This window comes from Apium graveolens, chromosome 2 (genome assembly GCF_009905375.1).
Source record: "Apium graveolens cultivar Ventura chromosome 2, ASM990537v1, whole genome shotgun sequence".
Taxonomy (NCBI): domain Eukaryota; kingdom Viridiplantae; phylum Streptophyta; class Magnoliopsida; order Apiales; family Apiaceae; genus Apium; species Apium graveolens.
The window spans coordinates 294,384,888-294,399,851 of NC_133648.1; positions in this window are offsets into that span (position 1 = coordinate 294,384,888).

Sequence of the window (14,964 nt, forward strand, 5' to 3'; positions counted from 1 at the left end):
CACCCTCATCCTGACGATTACATACTTTTCTATTTCTATTGCTACGAGTCTTTAGGGTTTCCTCATACCCGACTCCCTTATCATTCCTCAAACTCTATTGCCTTTATATTCCTTTCCACTTCAGTTTCTTTTTATTTTCCTTTCTCTTATCATTATTTAATGAACTAACACAACATAAGTATTGATTCCAAACATCCCGTCCTTCTGGATTCGTGTCCTCAGAACGAATCTTGATAAATTTTACAACTTAGATTCATAATTCATCATACTCATCCACTTTTGTTCTAGCTCCAAAGCTTTTACACTATCTCCTTATCTTTGGGAATTACTTTCCCGAAAAAAATTGACTGAATTTAAATCAGTTTATTCTAACCTCTGGCTCCGTGCCTTTCTTGGTCTTTCACCAGCGGGTGGTCTCTCTCTTAGGAGGGTAAGTGACAAAAACAGTCTTTTATGGTTCGTCAATCATTTAGAATCTCAAATGATTCCTATATTTCCTTTAGCCAGTCTCTTGCCTCGACTGGGTCAGCTTGTTCCTTGGAACTCTGAGAGCTTAGTGACTTAGAGGTCCTGAAAGAATTTCACACCACATTGTTTCCTCAAGGTGGTGGTTGGGAATAAAATATAAGTTCTGTTTAGACAGGTTCATGAATTTCCGTATAGGAGTACCGTCTCGGGTCTCCTTATCTCGCTCGACTTTTGCTTTCTTAGTCTTAATATTTCTTCCTACTCCCCATAATTGGGGTCATCTTTTAATTTAAAATCTTCATTTTCCACTTTATTATATTTCGGGTTCTTTATATCTTAATTGCGACCTCCCTGATTATCACGTTCAAGGTTTGCCCCTAATCTTATTCCTTGTGGGGGCATATTATTTGGAAAAATTTTGAGAATCTCCGGATATTTGTCTTACTTACTTTGCTTAAGTCTTCCCCTCGTTTAGTCCTTGCACGATTGCAAATTATGAATTCTTAAGTTCGATAAACTTCATGACACTCTCTTAAGTGTTAATAGAGCAATTAACAATGTGATTTATCACAAACAAACTGATCTGAACTGAAATTAATGAATATATACATAACCATTTGTTCGAGGGTACAACAACTGAACATATTAAAGAGGATTACATCATTTGAACTTATCGCTCCTATCCCAAAAGTACTACCATAGATAGTCATCTCGTCATTAAAACTAATCATTCATAACTTAGGCTAATCCTCCAAAAGCGGTGCTGCATGAAATTCTTGTCTGATTGCTCTGGCTCTGCACACTACCATGGATCAAGAAATGTGAGCACGCACGACATCCCTAACCTGCTCCATTAAAGCGGTGATGAGGTCTAGGATAGTTGCAAGTAGAGTTGGATCAATCTGACCCTCAAGATGGCCTCTAGCTATAACACGGGTGGTAGCCTCAATCTTTTCCATGCTATGAGCTAATCCCGCCGGAAGTATCCCGCCCTCAATCCTTGGTGCAGTAAGTCGATCCAACAGATCACTCCTAACATTACGGGCCTCAGACAGGCCACCCAAAGTCATGTGATAATCGGCGATAAGAGAAACCTGAGTGGTAGCATCTAGCAGTCCATGAGGTGCAGGTGGTGCAGACCCAGGAGATCCAAATGGATAACCAAGCACGATATCAGGTGACAATGGTGCAGGGGATAAAGGTGGCATTTCCTCAGTATGTGCTGGGCTCTGTACAGGGGAGGGAATAGGAATTGGTGGAACCTCATGGATGTCTACAGAAACCTCTGGAAGAGGGTCTGATACTGGTATAATTGGTGTCGTGGAAGGCCCTACTCCTTCTGCCCTCATTAACCTTTGTGCCCTTGGTAACTCTTCATCCTCTAGTGCCACCCTCGCGGCCATTCTTGCTCTGGTAGTCGCCCTGACTACGGTCATCAATTCCTCAGCAGTCCTCTCTTCATTCTCATCAGGATCCTCCATGAGATCCTCCTCAGCCACAATCCTTTCCGGAATAACATCCTCAACCGCAACATTCTCAATATGAATCTCATCCGGTCCCTCATTAGGGTACTCCATCGGATTCACAATTTGATCTCCAGCTTGTAATAAAACATCCTCATGCTGATGCTCCTGAACCTCAGGGTTCGGTGCCCCGCTGCCCTATACGAGAACGAACTATGTTACTATCACGATTTTTATAAGGGTTCCCGTAAGGGTTTTAACTGTCAGTACTACGTTAGGTAGCCCGACTATGAACTTGGCAAGAGTTCTTATTTATCTTAATGTACTTATTATCTTAAAGTCACTTCATCTCTGAGGTTTATAACGCTAGGCTCTGATACCATTTCTGTAACACCCCCAAATTCGGGGTCGGGGATCCGGGTTGTCACGAGATCCATTTCCCTTAATAACACCCAATCTTAATACACAATCAACTACTCTGTACTGTGACCCAACAATAAACACACACACCACAAGTTATAGTCTCAGAGATGAATATCCACAAATAATCACAAGTCGTTTTATTCCACAATTATATGTCAATACACCTTAAAAGGTTTTCTGGATAAATTTACATTTCTTTGCCATTATTACAATTCATAATATACATAAGTCTGGTACATTATTAGTTGAAAACTTAGCCTATTGGTAATTTCTACCTCAGCTACAGCGGCCTCAACGCTTCCAGAAAGCTGCGGAACGTTTCCTATCCGCTTGCGAATTGGGAGCTTGGTCCTGTTCATCTTATCTATCTGATGTTGTGTGATGAAAGAAGAAAGCAAGGGTGAGCAGCAAGCCCACCAAAATAATATGTATAATGATTAACAATATATGAGCCTACTCATAATACTCATGAAAGTCTTGGTCAAAAGAAATGAACCAAGTTGATATCTTAATGCGATGAAGTCGCAAAATATTCAGTATTTATATATATATATATATATACTTTTCAAAATATTGGAAGTCCTCTTCCATGCATAATATACACAAAGTTCCAGTGTATAACTGTATATAAAAAAAAATATCGTTACAAGGTGACCTCATATATCTAACCTTGTCTCAACGTTTTTCTGAAAATCTTTGTCATTCATAAGACAATTATTAATTAGATATAAGTTCAAAAGATGAAGTTAAAAGATACCCCAATATACTTATATCTTTCCCAAATACTACTTGAACTACCACCGTTCAAGTTATAATCAGTTTCAAAAGTTCATCACATAGATGAGACTACAAGACAAGATTTGAATAGATTCAATCTTTGAATATCATTATAAATAATGAAGTTACGAGATACTTCATTAAGTCCCGACATATATATACACCTATATATATATATATACATTTCCTGAAAATCTCTGTCATGTAAAGTATGAACAGAATTGCAATATCCAATAAATTTGGAAAGGAAAGAATTTTGGCATAAACCTGATATCTTGCTGATCAGGAAAAGATACCAATAAGTAACATTTTCTACTAGTAGATGGACGAATTCCCCACTGGTCATCACCCTGGTCTCAATAGGACCTTATGCTGGACTGCCACTCAGCCACTTATGCATTTGATGGACTCCCACTGAGCCACTTACACTATCATGGACGCCCACTGAGCCCATGTTGCTTATGCCGACTCAATAGATGGACTTACTTCCCGAACGTTGGGTAAGTAATCACTTCATTTACCAAAACTGCAACCTTGTTGCGAATATAAAATACACCACAGAGCCGGATCCCTCAGATTTTGAGCGAGTATTTAAATCCCCTTAAAAAGGAAGATCTTAAATATAAAAATGAGTTTTGGGATCCGCTCTAACTTTTAAAAATCATTTTGAAGACTCGAAAACACTTTAAAGAGTGTTTGGAGTAAAGCTGATTTAATGAAGTAAATCAGTCCCCAGTATATTTAGAAAATGTCTAAATATTATTATTTCAATAATATTCCCATAAAGAATAATCTTTATAAAAATAATTGAAGTAGAAGTATTAAAACTTATACTTGAACCGAGTATTAAATAACCAAAGATATACTTATACGAAAGTACTATCTTTATTTGAATAATCGAAAATAAGTTTGATTATTGACACCTTATTCTTTAATAAAATAAAGAATATATTGCAGTAATAAGCGGAGTCATAATACCTCGAATGAATATTATAAATAATATTCATAAAATAAAGGAGTCATACATCCTCAAATGAATATCCAAGTAATATCCAATAATAATATAAAAGAGTCATAAGCCCTCGAATAATATTCGAAATAATATTCATTAAATAAAATAAAGTTATCGAATAAACCTTATTCGATTAATAGTTTTGAAAACTATAACCATATATATATAAATATATATGTATATATATACATATATATACAAAATCTACTCGGAATCCTCGACTCCCGGTTTTAGAAAATATTTTCACCTTTTGGGTCCTTATAATAAGGGTATATGCGAAATACTGCTATCCTCTAGCATAGGTATTATCAACTGAACCAACAGATATATATATGGCAAGAATACAAAACAGGCATGCATATGTACCGTATAACATGCTACAATATATCGCAAGAATCTGCTATAACAAATATGCATTTAACGCAAGATCATGCATATACACAAATACATCACAACAACAGTTATAACGGGTAAAAAACTTGCCTGAGCGACTGGGGGTTACGAATGGCTCGGGACGAGTCTGGTAACCTATAAACAACAAGTAAGTTAGAATTAAACCAAAGTCACTTGTAAATCTATACTCTAACCAACTCAGACTCTAACGCTCATTTTGCGCTTACCGATTCTCTTAAGTCACTCGAGTACCCTCGGCTACACCATTTTTAATAATTTAACCTTTACGAGTTTTAAGGCGATTCCTTCGCGAGTGTCTTACCAACTGCCTAACACACTTACCATAAATGTTTCATACATTAATTAACCCTTTTTGGTCTTTAACCTATGTTTCAAAGTAAGGCGAGGGGAAAAGTTTCGTTCGCGAAACGCCGTTACTTGAAACGGTCGTTTCTCCTAAACCGTACATCGGAATCGAACGAACTACATATCAAAACGAAGATCGTAACACGAGCTATCTAGTGGAAATGGTCATAATCTAGAAGGGGGTTCTCGGGTCCTAATGTTATGCACAAAAACAGTCTAAAGAAAATTGGACGTTACGACGGCTATGTTTACGCGATTTTCCAATTTAAAACCATTCAAAACCAACCCAATTCAACCTCAAATCCAAGATACAACCAACATCCATCCTTATCACATCATAACAACCCCAACCAATTCAATTTTAATATTCATACTTATGCCTAAGCTTGAATTTAACTATACTACATTCTTTTAACCAAAACAACAAGATTTACCAATCCGATTCAATACCATTTCAATCCCAAACTCTAAATCACAAACATCAAGCTACAATATCACCCTACTAATCAAAATCATCTTATAATACATAGGAATCTAGGGTTTGGAGATGATATACCTTCCTTGAAGTGGTGGAAGGAGCTAGGAAGCCTTAAGAAGCTTTGAGAAGTCTTAGGAATGCTTGGATCTTCAAGGAAATCAAGAAAAATTTCAAGTTAAAAACTTGAAAACACTATTTATTGTCTTCTTCTTTGATTAAATGAAGAAGATTGAGAAGGAATTGATGGCTTAAACTCATGATATAGCCCTAACTAAGCATAAGGATGATTAGGGAATTAACTCACCAATTTAGGAAGCTTGGATCTTTGATTTTGAAAAATTCTTGCCTTTAAACATGAAAAAGCCGAGAGCAACTTTTGTTGATGAGAAAGAAATGTTTTTGTGTTTTGATGAAAATGATTTGCTTGGCTTGGTTGATTTGGTTTTGTTTTTGATTTAGTTAATTACCTAGTTGCCCTTGATTTTGTGTGGTTAAAAAGCCACCACATCTCCTTCCTTCCCATGTCATGCCTATGTCATGCTGTGATGTCATCCTTCCCTCTTTGTCCTCCTCTCATTGGTTGGGTGACATCACTCTCTCCAATCCCTTTTGATTAACTTCCTAATTGTTTGCCTAATGACTGCTGATCTGCTATACGGCTCGCTTAACTTTCGTTTTCATTTATCGTTTGAAGGGTCATACCCGGGATCTTATTACTTAGGTTCCCTTAACCTTTCTCAATACATTATTTTCCTTTTTATGATCCGCTCTTATAATCCTTTAATTTAAATCCTTCGTATCCTGTTACCTTATACTCAATTCTCTCCGTATCTAGTGTATTTCCGGGAAAAATCAAAGTGTTTGAATTTGGATTCTGACGATCTTTACATACACTTATATCCCATATAAAGTACTTAATAAAATCTCAAAATATCCATATCAGAACCCCTACATAGTGTGGCATGAAAAGTTTTATCATTCGGCAAAAACACTATTCATAAGGGTTTCAAAATTTCCAAAAATTGGGGTTATTACATTATTGGTATCTTTGCCTGATCAGCAAGATATCGGGTTTATGCCAAAATTCTTTTCCTTTCCAAAATTCATTGGATGTTACAAACTCTGTTCATACTTTACATAACAGAGGTTCCAGGAAATGGACGTCTATCGTCCTTTAGAAGTCCAAGTGTGTGACACACTTCTTGATAAATATTATAAACAATTCCATTGACAGTCTTGAGATCTTGGTATGTTGTGGCACCTTTGATGTGCATGAGTAACATCCTCAAAAAAAATATTTCACCAGAATGCGATTGAACGTCTGATAATCGACCAAACACCCGACCACATTGCCGAAATTTCGATTTACATAAGTCTGCCTTCCAAGTAAAATATGTTGGAAATTTAGTATAAGTGTATTGTCTTGCCTTTGGGAAAGTTTTATTTGCTTCAAACTAGCCTTCAAGTTTGGTAAATCGAATTTTGGCTCATTCAGCAACATATCCAAGATCATCGTGTGGCTTAAACGAAACACTTTTCTCATCTTCCATGTGTACCGGTGAGCATTCAATAGAAGGGAAATGATGGTGTTTGTTAAAACCTAGCAATCGCCAAGCTGCTTCCGACACACATATATAGCGACCATCAAGGAAACTTTTGATCTCATCCGTGGACTTTGCTTTTGTAGTGGATTCATCCGGTGTATCTTTTATATTTTTCTTTCTAAGAAGCATTGTGGCAGCATCATGACCTTTCAAGCAGTATTTAAAAAGATATTTCAAAGATCGCGAGGAGTTACAGACTTCGAGATTTATATGACAATGAAAGCGCAACAACAAATCTCTATTGTATGGTACAACATACTGGTTGTCAAGAAGAACTCCTTTCTTCAAAACACTTGCTTATGTCCGCCTTCTATGATACACAGGAAATCCACAATCATCGAAGAAAGTGTTTCGTTATACCGCATAGAGATCTCAAACAGCTTTTCGGTACCGGCTCCGGTTACCTTCACTACTATTTCCATTTTCTCAAAATCTCTTATAAACTCTCCAAAAGACATTATCATCTTGAGTCTCTCCTTTTTACTAAGGGCATCAGCCACCATATTGGCTTTCCCCGAATGATAAAGAATCTCCCAATCATAATTCTTGATTAGCTCTAACCGCCTCCTCTGGCGTATGTTGAGCTCTTTCTACGTAAGAATGTACTAGAGCACTTATGGCTTAGGTAATTCTCGCACTTCTCTCCATACAAGTAGTGCCTCCAATCTTTAGGGTAAAACTATTGCCACGAGCCTAAGCTCATGGGCGGGGATATCGAATTTCATATTACCTTAATTGTCTTGACGCAGACGCGATTATCTTGTTGTGCTAGGAAGCACCCTAATTCCTTATGCGAAGCATCACTTACAAATCACAAAATCTCCTTTTTCCATCCGGCAACGCCAACATAGGGGCCGTCACCAACCTTTGCTTCAGTTCTTAAAAGCTATTCTCGCATTTCTCTGTCTATTCGAACTTCTCAGTCTTATGAGTAAGCCGCGTTAAAGGGGCTACTATCTTTACAAACTTGAACGAACCTCTGGTAGTGACCGGCCAATCCTACCTCTGGTAGTCGACCCAACCAGGGTCATCAATTCATCAGTGGTCCTTTATCCAATCTCGTCAGGATCCTCCATGGGATCCTCCTCAGTAACTATCCCTTCTAGGACAACATCCTCAACTGCTACATCCTCAATATCAACATCATCCGGTCCTGCGTTAGGACGCTCTATTGGATCCACAATCTGATCTCCAATTAGTAATAAAACATCATCGCGTTGATGTTCCTCAACTTCAGGGTTCGGAGTCCCGCTACCATATACGATAACGAACTACGCTTCTATCGCTACATTTATAAGGGTTCCCATAAGGGTTTTAACTGTCAGTACTATGTTAGGTAGTCCGACTATGAACTTGGCAAGAGTTCTTATTATCTTAGTGAACTTATTATCTTAACGTCCCATCATCTCTGAGGTTTATAACGCTTAGCTCTGATACCATTTCTGTAACACCCCCAGATCCGGGGTCGGGGATCCGGGTCGTCACGGTCTTTCTTTCCACAATATCACTTCACTTAATTAATAATAAATAACCTTATGCTGTGACCCCACACTAACACACACCACAACCCGTTATAGTCTCAGAGATGAAATTTAAATAAGTACAAGTCTTTGAATCCACAATTTAAAAGTTATTACAACCCAAAATGATTACTTGATAAATTTACAGTTAATTGCCATTATCTGCCACAAGTTATAATTATACATAATTGATTCTCAAAAGTAGATGGTCTGATCTACAATAGATCTACCTCTGCAGCTATAGCAGCTACAACATCAACGGGAAGACGCGGGACGCTTCCCACGCGCTTGCGCTGGGTCTGCTGGAGTCTGGCCATCTTTCCTAATTGTTGTTGTGTGATGAAGAAATAAAGCAAGGGTGAGCAGCAAGCCCACCAAAATAATATGTATAATGATTAATAGTAAATGAGCCTTCTCATAGTACTCATGAAAGTCTTGGTCAAAAGAAATGAACCAAGTTTGATATCTTAATGCGATGAAGTCACAAAATATTCAGTATATATACATATATACTTTTCAAAATCTTGGAAGTCCTCTTCCATCCATAATATACACAGAGTTCCAGTTTATAACTGTATATACAAAAAATATCGTTGCAAGGTGATCTCATATATCTAACCTTGTCTCAACATTTTTCCGAAAATCTTTGTCATTCATAAGACAATCATTAACTAGATATAAGTTTAAAAGATGAAGTTACAAGATACCCCAAAATACTTATATCTTTATCAAATACTACTTGAACTACCCCCGTTCAAGTTATAATCAGTTTCAAAGGTTCATCACATAGATGAGACTACAAGATAAGACTTGAATAAATTCAATCTTTGAAATATCATTATAAGTAATGAAGTTACGAGATACTTCATTAAGTCCTGATATATATATCCATATATATATATATATATATCTCATACATTTCCTGAAAATCTCTGTCATGTAAAGTATGAACAGAGTTATAATATCCAATGAATTTTGGAAAGCAAAAGAATTTTGGCATAAACCAGATATCTTGCTGATCAGGCAAAGATACCAATAAGTAACCTTTTCTACTGTAGATGGATGAATTCCTCACCGGTCATCACCCTGGCCGCATTAGGACCTCGCGCTAGACCGTTACCCGGCCACTCACGCGTTGATGGACTGCCACCCAGCCACTTACACTTTGATAGACCGTACCCCGGCCTGTCGCTTATGCCGACTCAATTAGATGGGCTTACTTCCCGAACATTGGGCATGTAATCAATTCATTTATCAAAACAGCAACCTTGTTGCGAATATAAAATACACCATAGAGTCGGATCCCTCAGGTTTTGAACGAGTATTTAAATCCCCTTTAAAAGGAAGATCTTAAATATAAAAATGAGTTTTGGGATCCGCTCTAACTTTTAAAAATCATTTTGAAGACTCGAAAACATTTTTAAGAATGTTTGGAGTAATGCTGATTTAATAAAATAAATCAGTCCCAATATGAAAGAAATATCTGAATATTATTATTTAAATAATATTCCCATAAAGAATAATTGAGGTAGAAGTTGGAAAACTTATACTTGAATGAATAGCAATTAATCAAAGATATACTTATACGAAAGTAATATCTTTACTTGAATATCAAAAGTAAGTTTGATTATCGAACATTATTCTTTAATAAAATAAAGAATATTAATAAATAGTAAGCGGAGTCATAATACCTCGAATGAATATTATAAACAATATTCATTAAATAAAATAAAGGAGTCATACATCCTCAAATGAATATCCAATTAATAATCATTAATAATATAAACTGAGTCATAAGCCCTCGAATGAATATTCAAAATAATATTCATTAAATAAAATAAAGTTATCGAATAAACCTTATTCGATTAATAGTTTTGAAAACTATAACCATATATATATATAAATATATATATATATAAAATCTACTCGGGATCCTCGACTCCCGGTTTTAGAAAATGTTTTTCACCTTTGGGTCCCTATACTAAGGGTATATGCAAATTACCGCTATTCTCTAGCATAGGTATTATCAACTGAACCAACAGATATATATGGCAAGTATACGAAACAGGCATGCATATGTACCATATCACATGCTACAATATATCGCAAGAATTTGCTAATATAACCATCATGCATCTATTACAAGATAATGCACATACAAGTGTATACATCACAACAACAGTATAACGGGTAGAAAACTTGTCTGAGCGACTGGGGGTTACGAATGGCTCGGGACGAGTCTGGTAACCTATAAGCAACAAGTAAGTTGGAATTAAACCAAAGTCACTTGTAAATCTATACTTTAACTAACTTAGACTCTAACGCTTGTTTTGCGCTTACTGATTCTCTTAAGTCACTCGAGTACCCTCGGCTCCACCATTTTTAATAATTTAACCTTTACGAGTTTTAAGGCGATTCCTTCGCGAGTGTCTTACCAACTGCCTATTACACCTTACATAAATGTTTCATACATTAATTAACCCTTTTTGGTCTTTAACCTATGTTTCAAAGTAAGGCGAGGGGAAAAGTTTTGTTCGCGAAACGCCGTTACTTGAAACGGTCGTTTCTCCTAAACCGTGCATCGGAATCGAACGAACTACATATCAAAACGAAGCTCGTAACATGAGCTATCTAAACATGGCAGTGGTCATAATCTAGCAGGGGGTTCTCGGGTCCTAATGTTATGCACAAAAACAGTCCAAAGAAAAGCGGACGTTACGACGGCTATGTTTACGCGATTACCAATGTTTAAACTACTCCAATTAACCACCAACCAACTCATAACCATCAATACAACAAAACTTCACCTAAACCATACCACATCAGTCCATAATCTCCAAGGTTTTCAACTCAAACAACCACAATCAAGACCTATGAACTATAATCAAGCTTCAATTACCAAAACACTTCCAAATCAAACCAAACTACTAATAATCACAATCCATGCTTCTCATTTCACAACACCAACCATTAAACTTACTAACAAATAAAGTAAAGGCTAGGGTTTGAAGTTTATACCTTCCTTGGGAGGTGTTAAGTTGCTAGGAAGCCTTAGGGAGCCTCCTACAAGCTTGATCTTTCCAAAGAAATCAAGAACAAAAAGTTAGGCTTTGAAGTTTCTAAAAGTCCGATTTAAAGAACTGTACAAATGAGGGTCTTACCCTGATTATTTGGACGAGACTAGTGAACAAGAGTTGTAGGCCATCTCAATACCTTTCCAATGAGCTATAGAACACAATATTTGAGTGAGAAATGAAGGAGATACAGCAGTTTTAGTGTTCTGGTTCTGTTTTGGCCGAGAGCATGAAGAACAATGCCTTGGTTTCTTTTTGATTTTGATGAAAATGATTTTACTTGGCTTGGTTGCTTTATTTTTCTGTTTGATATAGTCAATTACCTTGTTGCCCTTGAATTTGTGTGGTTCTCATTCAACCACACCTCCTTCCTTCCCATGTCATGCTTGTGTCATCCTCATGATGTCATCCTCCCCTCCTTGTCCTCTTTCTATTGGTTGGATGACATCATCCCCACTAATCCCCTTGATTAACTTCCTAATCGTTTGCCTAATGACCGCTGATCTGTTATACGGTTCGCTTAACTTTCGTTTTCGTTTATCGTTTCAGGGATCATACCCGGGATCTTATTACTTAGGTTCCCTTAACCTTTCTCAATATATTGTATTCCTTTTATGATCCTCTCTTATAATCCTTTAATTTAAATCCTTTTTATCCTGTTACCTTATACTCAATTCTTTCCGTATCTATTGGATTTCCGGGAAAAATCAAAGTGTTCGGATTTGGATTCTGACGATCTTTACATACACTTATATCCCATATAAAGTACTAATAAAATCTCAGAATATCCATATCAGAACCCCTACATAGTGTGGCATGAAAAGTTTTCTCATTCAGCAAAAACACTATTCATAAGGGTTTCAAAAATTTCCCAAAAATTGGGGTTATTACAGTTTCCCCTCCTTAAAAGGATTCCGTCCCGGAATCAGATAGAAAATGAATAGGGACACTCTCTTAGCATTGCACTTTCTAACTCTCGAGTAAATTTTCCCACATTGTGGTTCTACCATCAAACTCTTACTAGTTTGATAACCCTTCTCCTAAGCACTCGTTCCCTTATACTCTATACCCTTCCTGGTTGCTCCATATAGGTTACGTCTGGTTGCATGTCTATGCGCTCATATGCCCCTATTTGTCTGGCATCCGAATTACACTTCCTTAACATTGATACGTGGAACACGTTATGAACTTGCTACAGGTTCGGGGGTAGGGCTAGCTCATATGCTAACTTCCCAAACGTCTTAATATATCCAAGGGTCCAACAAATTGTAGACTTAGCTTTCCTTTCTTTCCGAACCTCATCAATCCTTTTCAAGGGTTTCCAAGGGGATACCTATAACATTACTAGGCCCCCTATTTCATACTCTTTGTCCTTTTTGAGTCAAATCAGCATACCTCTTATGTCCATCTTGGGTTACTACCAGCCGTCCTCTGATTAGATCTATCATATCCTTGGTCCTTTAGACCACTGCTGGTCTGAGCATCTTGCGCTCTACAACTTCATCCTAACATAAGGGAGATCGATATTGTCTTCCCTCAAGGATCTCATAAGGCGATATCTCAATACTGACATATGATCTATTGTCGTAAGAAAACTCAATCCGTGTTAAGTGATCATTCCAATTTTTTTCAAGTCTATTGCACAGACTCTCATTATAGCTTTTAGCATTAGAGCTTTTGCTTCTCAATACCCATTCTTTTCCAGTTCGTAATCGCTACTACCTTCCGTTCCTAATATTATACTGGTTATACTTTTGCTCGTTAGCGTCCTATAACCTTTTAATAACCTCGTCAACCTTAGTATCACGAATGTGTTTCCATTCCGAATACCACCACAACTTTACTACTCCTTTTTCAGCTGCTTCTATCTTTGAAAGCTTGATCCATCATATAGAAGTAAAAGAATTCATTGAGAGATCACTATGATCATGAACACTTGTTACATTGCATAGTTAGTACAGAAGGTGGCCAGCCTTTAGTAGTTGACAAGCAATTAAACAATAGCTGGTATCCTGCTCGGCTTCTATCACACAGATAGATAGTCATTCGGCAATACCTCCCCTTCTGGAAGGGTTGTTCTTCTCAGTTATATGAAATGAAAAGAAGAGAAAAGAACGAACTGAAGAGAATTGTATATATGAAAAAATATACTGCCATAAAATATCTGGCTTGGAACCTACCTCTGAATTTCCGGGGTCGGGGATCCGGGTCGTCACGGTCTTTCTTTCCACAATATCACTTCACTTAATTAATAATAAATAACCTTATGCTGTGACCCCACACTAACACACACCACAACCCATTATAGTCTCAGAGATGAAATTTAAATAAGTACAAGTCTTTGAATCCATAATTTAAAAGTTATTACATCCCAAAATGATTACTTGATAAATTTACAGTTAATTGCCATTATCTGCCACAAGTTATAATTATACATAATTGATTCTCAAAAGTAGATGGTCTGATCTACAATAGATCTACCTCTGCAGCTATAGCAGCTACAACATCAAGTACTATAGCATCGTATTTCACCTGCCTAAATATTTTTGCTATTCCGTCCATCATTCTATGGACCCAGGCTCTTCCTCGAGCTTATACACAATCACCTTTGAAACTCCCTCGACATCGAAAATCGAATCGGGGATCTCATTCTATACATCATCGCTACTAGAATTCTATGCTTGCACCGCAACCTTCCTCGTATAATAATACGACTCTCTATTGATAAGAAAGAATAATAATTCACTAGGTAGATACTCTACTTAATTAGTCTATCAATGATAACTTATACACTACCACGACCCGATTAGTGGTACTCAATCTCAACACCCATTCCAATACAACTCTCACGGTTGTAATCAGCTCATTACTCGCAGAATCATTGCTGCCTTACTATGGTCCACCACTGACCTACTGTCGTCATTCACTTTTCCATAAAATCTTAATATCTAACCATACGGAGTCCATACATCTCGTATCTAATTCTCCTAAGGAGTTAACATAACCACCAATCACAATTCATGAAGAACACTCCAAACTCTGACGTACTTTCATGACATGAAGTAGATAAAATTGCAGAAGAGTTTCAATCAAAGCAACGATAGCAGGTTAATACCATTCTTAGACATATGCCTTAAATAGAAGACTTAACTCAAAGGTTCGTTTAGTCCTTTTTGAAACATGGTCCTGGATTATTCTCAAGATAGTACCTCCTAAGATAGATAGCCCGTTCCTGGCGATTACACGAATTAAACTTTTACCAACTACTATTACGGTTGGGTATTGCACAGTCATCAGAAGGAATGTCAATCTTTCAAACCATAATACAACCTTTACGGCTTCAACCATTATCACTGTATTCCTCTTGCACGAGCGCCTGTAATTGT